The 8,554-nt window shown below is 37.4% G+C and overlaps 1 protein-coding gene across 1 annotated transcript in view; it reads right to left on the bottom strand.

Annotated features, from left to right (window-relative positions):
• The window catches only part of LOC103201376 (dystrophin-like), a 2,052,823-nt gene that overhangs the window by 1,147,663 nt on the left and 896,606 nt on the right, over positions 1–8,554 (bottom strand). The gene's annotated exons all lie outside the window — the stretch shown is intronic.

Genomic DNA, 8,554 nt, shown 5'->3' on the forward strand with positions numbered 1-8,554 from the left:
CGAGGCAGTATCACTACGGAAGTAGGATTGCCCAACCTTCCTTCCGATATATATATATATATATATAACTCAGAATTAATTGCTTTTGGGGGCAGCCTATAAAGAAATCCCTAAGATGCAGTAATAAATTTTAAAATAATCTATAGCTATCAGAACATTTTTATGAGTCATTGATGGTGTCCACCTTAAATATCTTCTATATTTTATCCTGAATGAAATTCTAAGAGTAAAGTGTCAGAGAAATAGTTTCATTAAAAAAAGAGATAAACACAACCAATGAAGATGCTTTTATTAGCAATGAAATAAAAATGTAAATGTAGAATATGTAAGGCAATTAAAAGAACACATTTACTAAACATGAAGTTTAGAAAAATGAAACAATATATGTGAACTTGAGAGTCCTACTACATTTAAATCTAAATGATTCCCAAATACTTACGTTACTGATGGAATAGTGTCACTATGCAGATACTCTCCTAATAGAGATGATTCAAATTGTCTAACTAACCAAACCAAACTCACTGCCATCGAGTCAGATCTGACTCATAGTGACCCCTCCTTGAGTTTCTGAGGAAGTATCTCTATGGAAACAGATTGCCCAATCTTCCTTCTAAGGAGTAGCTGGTGGGTTTGAACCGTCAGCTTTCTGGTTAGCAGTCAAATGCCTTAGGTACTTTTCCTGCCTCTTGATCCAATACAAAGCTCATAGTAGACTCCAGCTTCTATGTGACAAATTAATGAATGAATGAGTACATAAGTGAATGCTTTCTGATACTTGATCAAACCTTCTTTAGACTCCTTCCACATAAACTGCCTGGTTTTGTTGTTGTCATCTGTTTGTTTTACTACTTTGGTATAATGGTATTTTTGAATACTCGAATTTTTGGTAGCAAACATTTAGCAGTCAAAAGACTCCATAAACCATCAAAAACGAAAACAAGGCCATTATTCCAAGGACACAGTGCCTCACTATGTGTATAAAACCATGCACAGGTATTGAACTATTTGCAAGCTGTTGAGCCCCTACTCTGTTGAGGAATGCTCATGAGATATGCTCTAGCAAACATGAGCTATTTCCTTATGACTAGTTGACTAATTGCTTCACTGTTTACATCTCACTCTTTATCACCTGTTCAGATCAGTGTTGCATCTGACAGTCATAGCTTAGCAACAGGTACACTCAGTCATAACAAACTCTGTATATCCCCCTTACACTGTAAATTCCTTGAGCTCAGAGATTGTCTTATTTATCATTGTGTCCCTATCACTTAGTACAATACCTAGTGCTGAAGAGGTTTTTCTTTTCTTTTTTTTTTTTTCCTGTTGAATGATCACATGAATCTATGAATAAAGGAAGGGAGAGGGGAAGAGGGGGAGGAACATAGGAAAGAATGAAGGAAGAGAAGAAAGAAGGCACCACGGAGGGAATGGAGAGAGGAAGGAAAGAAGGGGGGAGGGGAAGAGGGAGGAAGGAAATTCAGTCCAATCATTGCCATGGTATTAGTCTTAAAATTATCAATGGGCCTCCTAAATATTCAAAGAAATGAGTACAAATGTCTCAGTCTTAGTGTACAATAGAGTAGAGGAGATTAGACACAGTTGAAAAGGATAAACTTCTACACTAAATGCCAGCTACTAGGTGCTGAAGAGTCAATTTGAACTCATAGTGGCCCTATGGGTTACAGAGTAGAACCTCCCTATAGGGTTTTCTTGGCTGTAATCTTAGGGAAGAAGAGTGCCAGATCTTTCTCCTGCAGAGCTGTCGGGTGGGTTTGAACTGCCAGTCTTTCAGTCTGCTCAGTTAGCAGTTGAGCACTTATTCATGTGTACTGCCAGGGCTCCTTATGTAACAGGATAGATGGAAAAGCAAAAGAAGATGCTCAATAAATTCTAGTTCAGAAGAGAGGTGATGTCAGTGGGAAGATGAACAGGGGAGACTTTTTGGAGAATTTGGAATTGAAGAATGGGTACAATATAGTTGTCCTTAGATGGTGCAAAGGACCTCTGGTGGCGTGGTGCCTAAGGCATGTAACTGCTAAACAGAAGGCTGGCAGTTCAAACCCACCCGCCACTCCTCACAAGGAAGATTGGGCAATTTATTTCCATAGTGATATCACCTCAGAAACCCAAGGAGGGGTCGCTATGAGTCAGATCCGACTCAATGGCAGTGGGTTTTGATGTTGCAAACAGTTTACTAGCTCTGCTGCTAACTGAAAGTGTGGAGGTTCTGGTCCACTAAAATGTGCTTCCCAAGAAAGTCTGACAATCTATTGCCAAAAATTCAGCCACTGGAAGCCTTATGGAGCACAGCTGTACTCTGACACATGGGGTTGTCATGAGTTGGAGTCATCTCAATGGCAACTCCATAGGAACTTTTGGTTGTTTGTCTAGGACTTAGGTACATGGAGTGTCAAGGGCAGTGAGTGCCTGGCAGAAGGAAAGGCCTGTTAGTACAATTTGCAATATCTGATGGGGAGGAAGCAGTTGGACTCTGTCACTGTATGACAGCAGGAGTTTAGAAAGAGGTAAAAGAGAAAAAGAAAAAAAAAAAGAAAGAAACATTGCCATTGAGTCCATTTCAACTTATAGCAATGATATAGGACACGGTAGAACATACCCATAAGGTATGATCTTTATGGAAGCAGATTAGCACATTATTCTCACATAGAGCAACCAGTGAGTTCAAACAACCGACCTATCAGTTAGCCGCCAAACGGTTAATTGTGTGACCAGGGCTCTAGGAAAAGGTGCAACGCTGGGCATGTATCAGGACATGGGCAGAGAGAAGACTATGTTTTCCTTTACTTTTTATAAAGAAGTTTGCAATTCATTAAAAAGCAGTCGGAAATGGTCCACGTTTTAAATGGAAGGGATTCAGTGCTAGAGCTGTGCTCCTGGACAATTCTGAAGCAGAAGTTAGATGTTCTGTGAGACAAGCTAAAGTTAGATGAACTGTTAAGGAACAATCAACAAGACTTGGTAACCAACTGGATCAAGCCAATATGAGGGACTGTTGAAATGGGGAAATCTTTTCCTAGAACAGAAGTCACAGAGTCTAAAAGAAATATAATGGCTTGTATTTGTATCTCCAAGGTGTCCAATGCATAATAAATTATTAATAAATACCTTTTTTTAAAAAAAATGTATGGGATACAATCAGATGTGTGCTATAGCACTGCAGCTCAAACTTTAATATATACACAAATGTCCGAGAAATCATGTTAAGATGCAGATTCTGAATCTCTGAATCTGTAGGTTTATGGAGGACTCCAAAGTCTACATCCCTAACAAGCTCCCAGGGGATGCCCACACTGCTGCTTGGGGGACCACACTGTGAATAGGAAGGTTATGGAGTAAATTTTTTTTTCTTTTTTAATCTGTTAAGTAATCAAAAAATTCTTATTGCTGGATATAATGACATTGATAAAGCTGCTTTGAATTTTTATTCTCAGCCCCTTTGCTTTGTATTCTTGATCTTAGCCCCTCTGGTTCACAACCCAATTGTAGAATCAACAAGGGTTTTATTATTTTCATTTCCCAGATAAGAGATAGACTTGAATAGCTAAGAATGAAGCAATAATTTAAAATTGCTAGACTAAAATCTCATTTATATAGTGTCTCAAACAAGTGTCTTTAGACTTTTTTAATATAATTTTTGTGGAAGAGGAGTTCATTAAATAGCCTATTGCATTTGTGTGAGAAGATTTTGTAACCAGGAGGAGTATTTGCAAATTTGTTATACTTGAGGAGATTTTTTAGTGATACAGTGTAACACAGCAAGCTAATGGATCAAAACAGGAAGTCAAACTATGCACATGGAATTTTACAGTTAGCCTCTGAGCCTAAGAGTGATAACATTTGATTTACAGATTTAAATGTAAAGCCACAATCAATTTTATTCACATAGTGAAAAACATAAATTAATTTTCCTAGTTTAGTTTTGAAATATTTGAAGTACTGAATTATTCATTAGCAATGAAATCTCTAAGCTTTGATATCATATTAACATGCTATTGTCATAGGCATACTTATCTATGACTCTGGCAATTAACATTGAGTCTTAGTTTAGAACAGAGAGAAAATCATAATTAAATCTATTGGATTATTCATTTTAGTTAGAAAGCTTATTGTGTTTTGATTCCAATATTAAACTATTTATTCCTAATCAAGGGTACATATTTGAATCCTCTAGGGAGATTTTTCCAAAAATAAAAGCCCAGAATTCCACCCTAAACCTACTGAATCAGAATCCTTGGGAATGAGTGGACCAAGGTGTAAAAGAAACATGTACTATTTAAAGAAAGGTAGGCTAGAGAAGCAGAGGACAAGGGAGTGAGCAGATATGTTTTAGACTTACTCAATTATTCTCAACTTTTATATGCTTTTTAAAGCAAGAAGTATTATATGCAATGACACTGTTCTATATCTAAGTCCTTGAAATCTACTCAAATTAGAATAAAGGAGGAGGAAATACAAGTGAGGAAGGAGTTGCTGTATTTTCATAGAGGAAAGAATAGGATTGGGAGAAGTCACTGCATTTTCCATGAAAGCATTGCAGAAATACAAAGCTAAAGCTACTTTTGCAAAAGTTTCCAAAACTCCATGGAAAGATAAGAAATGAAAAATAGAAAAAATGACAAATGAAGAAAAAGAATAAACAAAGGAGCTGTTATGGGAAATTGTACAATGACAAATAAGAAGAGAAGGTTGGACAACCCTCCTTCTGTAGTGATACCACCTCGGAAACCCAAGGAGGGGTCACTATGAGTCGGGGCCAACTCGATGGCACATAACAACAACAACAACATGTAGGAGATAAAGAACTGGCAAATAGGCACAAACTAAGGGACAGAATAGGGAAAAAGAAGACATAAAAAAGCAACCAAGGGAAAAATTATAGACAGAGTGGAATCGAGAAAAGAAAAACAAACCTTCATTGAACAAGTAAATGATGTCAAGAATCTAATCCTGAGATTTCCTTGTAATTTTGTTAATGAATTATTTTGTGACACATTAATATCTGACTCAGTTTACTGTTTGGTTAAATGAAAATATGCCATAATATGAACGTTGCAGAGAGTTCTGAAACTGGTAGGAAGAATCTTATGGTACAATTCCATAAAACATGTGGTGGATTATCTTTTATCAACCATTTGGCTCTTTTTGTCCTGATTTAAATCATCCCCAGTTTCTCTTTTTCAGCCCCTAGAATTCAACTAAGGAATTCTGGCTGATGCCAAGACCAAATAAGCACTTGACTACCAGCTGAACGGTTAGATGGAGGTGACTTGGAAGACAGATTTGGCAATCCTATTCTAAATGGTCATGGCCTTGACAACCTATGGAGAAGTTCTACTCTGCCCCTGTGGGGTTTCCAGGAATCCAAATAGAATTGATGGCAACCAGCAACAACAGCTTTCAAGTATGAGTTTGAAAACTAATTTCTGGTTCTTTTCTCAAAGGTAAACTAGTTTCTCTCTTATGTTAATTCTTAGACTATATAGTCAAGACTATCCTCAGAGGTTTGAATATGCTTCAGAGAGTATATTTCAACATTTACCAGATTGTAATTTTTGTAAGGAACCAACACACATGGACAAATACCCAAGGCACATAGTAGGCACAACAGGACACGTTCAACCCATTCGTGGACTGTGTGATTCCATTATGATGGAAGAACTGGTGGCCTTATGAAAGCATCTTGTGAGTTTAGACACCAGGATTGAAAGATGGCTGAAATATGGGGAATCCAGGAATTATAAAAAGGGAGAGAAGGGTGTGAATGGAAAAACAGTCCATGAGAAAAGTGAGAAAGTAAAAACATCTTAGAAAAATGGCAGTTTTTAAGCAAAGAATGAAAGGTACAGGAAAAATCAAGGCCAGAGGCCAAGGAGATCCTAGAATGAGATCAAGCATGAAACCTCCCTATTAACTACAAGATGGAGTCTCAATGTAATAGCACAGCAGGGAAGGTCTGAAGAATCTTTACAACCAGTTCTCTCCTCTGCCTTTGAAGCTTGCTCTCCTGCTGCTCCCCCACTTAAACTTTTCCCTCAGCTCCCAGTAAAATTGAATGACTTCTACTTCCTTGACTGTCCTGCTAAGTTTTATGCCCTCAGTTAACTCATATTCATCTTTAATATTCAGTTTAAATGTTCCCTCTTTCTGGAGCTCTTCACGAATCTCAGAGAGATCTAAGCAACCCTCCTTTGAAACACTGCCTGGTCCTGGTTCTGTGCCATCACCACGATGGGTTGAGGACAGGACCTATGTGATTGAGGGGTTTTTTATTGACTGATTTTATGAAGTAGATTGCCAAGTCTTTCATCCTAGTCATCTTAATCTGGAAACTTCACTGCAATCTGTTCAGAGCACCCACAGATATATGGGTGGTGTCTGCACAGGAGGTAATTTGGCCAGGAATCAGACCTGAGTCTTCTGCATGGGAAGGGAGAATTCTACCGCTGAACTACCAATGTCCCCAGCCTTCTCTGTAAAATCAAAACAAAGACCAAACTCACTGTCATCAAGTTGAATCCAACTCATAGCAACCCCTCCTTGGGTTACTGAGATGGTATCACTACAGAAGTAGATTGCCCAGTATTCCTTCTGAGGAGTGACTGGTGGGTTTGAACAACCAGTCTTCTGGTTAGCAGTCAAATGCCTTAGGCACCATTTCTATTTAGTGTAATTCCCTGGTAGTATACACGCATACATTGGACTTCATAGTTCAGAATTTATTAATAATGAAGAAGTTTTTTTTTTTTTTTTTTGGTCTCTTAATCATAAAATACTTCTCTACAAATTTGAACTTTAATACAGGTTCAGGTTTTAGTTAAGGACCTACAAATCTTTTACTAGAATTTTGCAAATTAAATCACAGAGGGGCAGTCTTTGCAAATGAACAATTAAAACAAAATGCAAGTTTTTAGCTTATTTGTTCTTCTGGTCTCTTTTTAGGCTCATTTCAGTAAATAATAATGCTGATATCACATGCATGTTTTTGTTAGTTTGCTACCATAACTGGAAATAAGAGGGGTCTTGTTTTCTGGTGTGGTGTCATGCTAGATATATTTGTTGGTACAATTCCCCCATTTGCCTTTGATAATGGTTGCTATAAAGGAATAAATGAGAATTCCTCCTAAAACTAGAATTAGACTGTTTCTTTTCCAAAGTAAACATCCTGCCAAGGAACATAATCTGTACAGTAATGATTTATTTTAATAGCACATTTACCTAATATCAAATTTCAATAAATTTCTTTTAGATGTGTTTATCTCATCTATATTAGTGATATATATATTTCATTATGATCACTTCTATTAACATGGATACCAAATGACTTCATCATAAAGTAGTTTAAGTAGTACATGCTTTGTAAGGTTAGCTCAGACTTGTTTTTCTCTGTTCCCTAAGAAATATCCTGTGGAGGGTAAAAAAAGGAAATCATGCATTCCTCAATTTCAAATAGAGATTCAATACAGAGGGTTTGCAAAAAGATATATACCTTTTAAAGATACATATGTATATGAATATACATACATATGTATGTATGTATGTATCTAAAACCAAACCAAACTCACTGCCATCAAGTCAATTCCGACTCACAGCGACCCCATTGGGTTTCCAAGGTAGTAATCATTACAGAAGTAGATTGCCCCATCTTCTTCCCATGGAATGGCTGGTGGGTTTAAACCACCAACCTTCTGGTTAGCAGTCAAATGCCTTAGGCACTGTGCCACCAGAGCTTTTAAAGACACACACGCACACATATAATTTTTGTCTTTCAGGATCTGAAACCTCTAGAGGACTTCAAGTTAGTTCTGATCTCAAATACATATTGGCATTTAAGCTTTATTTTCTTATTAATTTTGATACATTGAGATGGGAGGATGCTCACATTCTACTACTCTCTGAAGGTATTGGAATCAGTGACCCTTCCTTTAGAGATAACTGCTGTCATAAAGCACACAACTTTGCAAAGTGAATAGGCTTTATTTTGTTAAAATCAATGCTAGCACTCTCTTGGTTCACAGATTTTCTCAATCCTTCTTGGCTTCTAAACCATTTACTAGAAATTCAGGAGAAATATTTGAGAACATTTAAGGCTCATGTTTCTCTCCATGTACTCACGCATTTTTAAAGATATAAGTTGACCTTTCTTTAATCAAATAACAGCTCTTGTCCCTGGCCATGTCTGCTCTCTTCTTCAGTAATCCTGGTTATAGACCACATGACTTCAAGTATGAAATTCTTTCTACATAATTACTAGCAAGGCTTTGGAAACAGTGAGCTATTTAGTCATAGAACAAATTGCACCAGAAAATACCAGCTCTTAAGACAGAATATTTGAAAAGATACCTAAATGTGTGTATGTGTCTGGGCTAGGAGAGATGCTCAGAAAAAGAAACAGGGGAGGTGGTGATTACGATAAGATGGTCTTTTCACTCCCTATGGACAGGGTGGAGCTCTGGTGGAGCAGTGGTGGAGAGTAAAGGATTGAGCTGTTAATCAAAAGGTTGGTGGTTCGAACCCACCAGCTGCTATGTGTGTG

This window comes from Orycteropus afer, unplaced genomic scaffold (assembly GCF_000298275.1).
Source record: "Orycteropus afer afer isolate SDZICR_OR568_19922 unplaced genomic scaffold, OryAfe1.0 scaffold00148, whole genome shotgun sequence".
NCBI lineage: Eukaryota > Metazoa > Chordata > Mammalia > Tubulidentata > Orycteropodidae > Orycteropus > Orycteropus afer.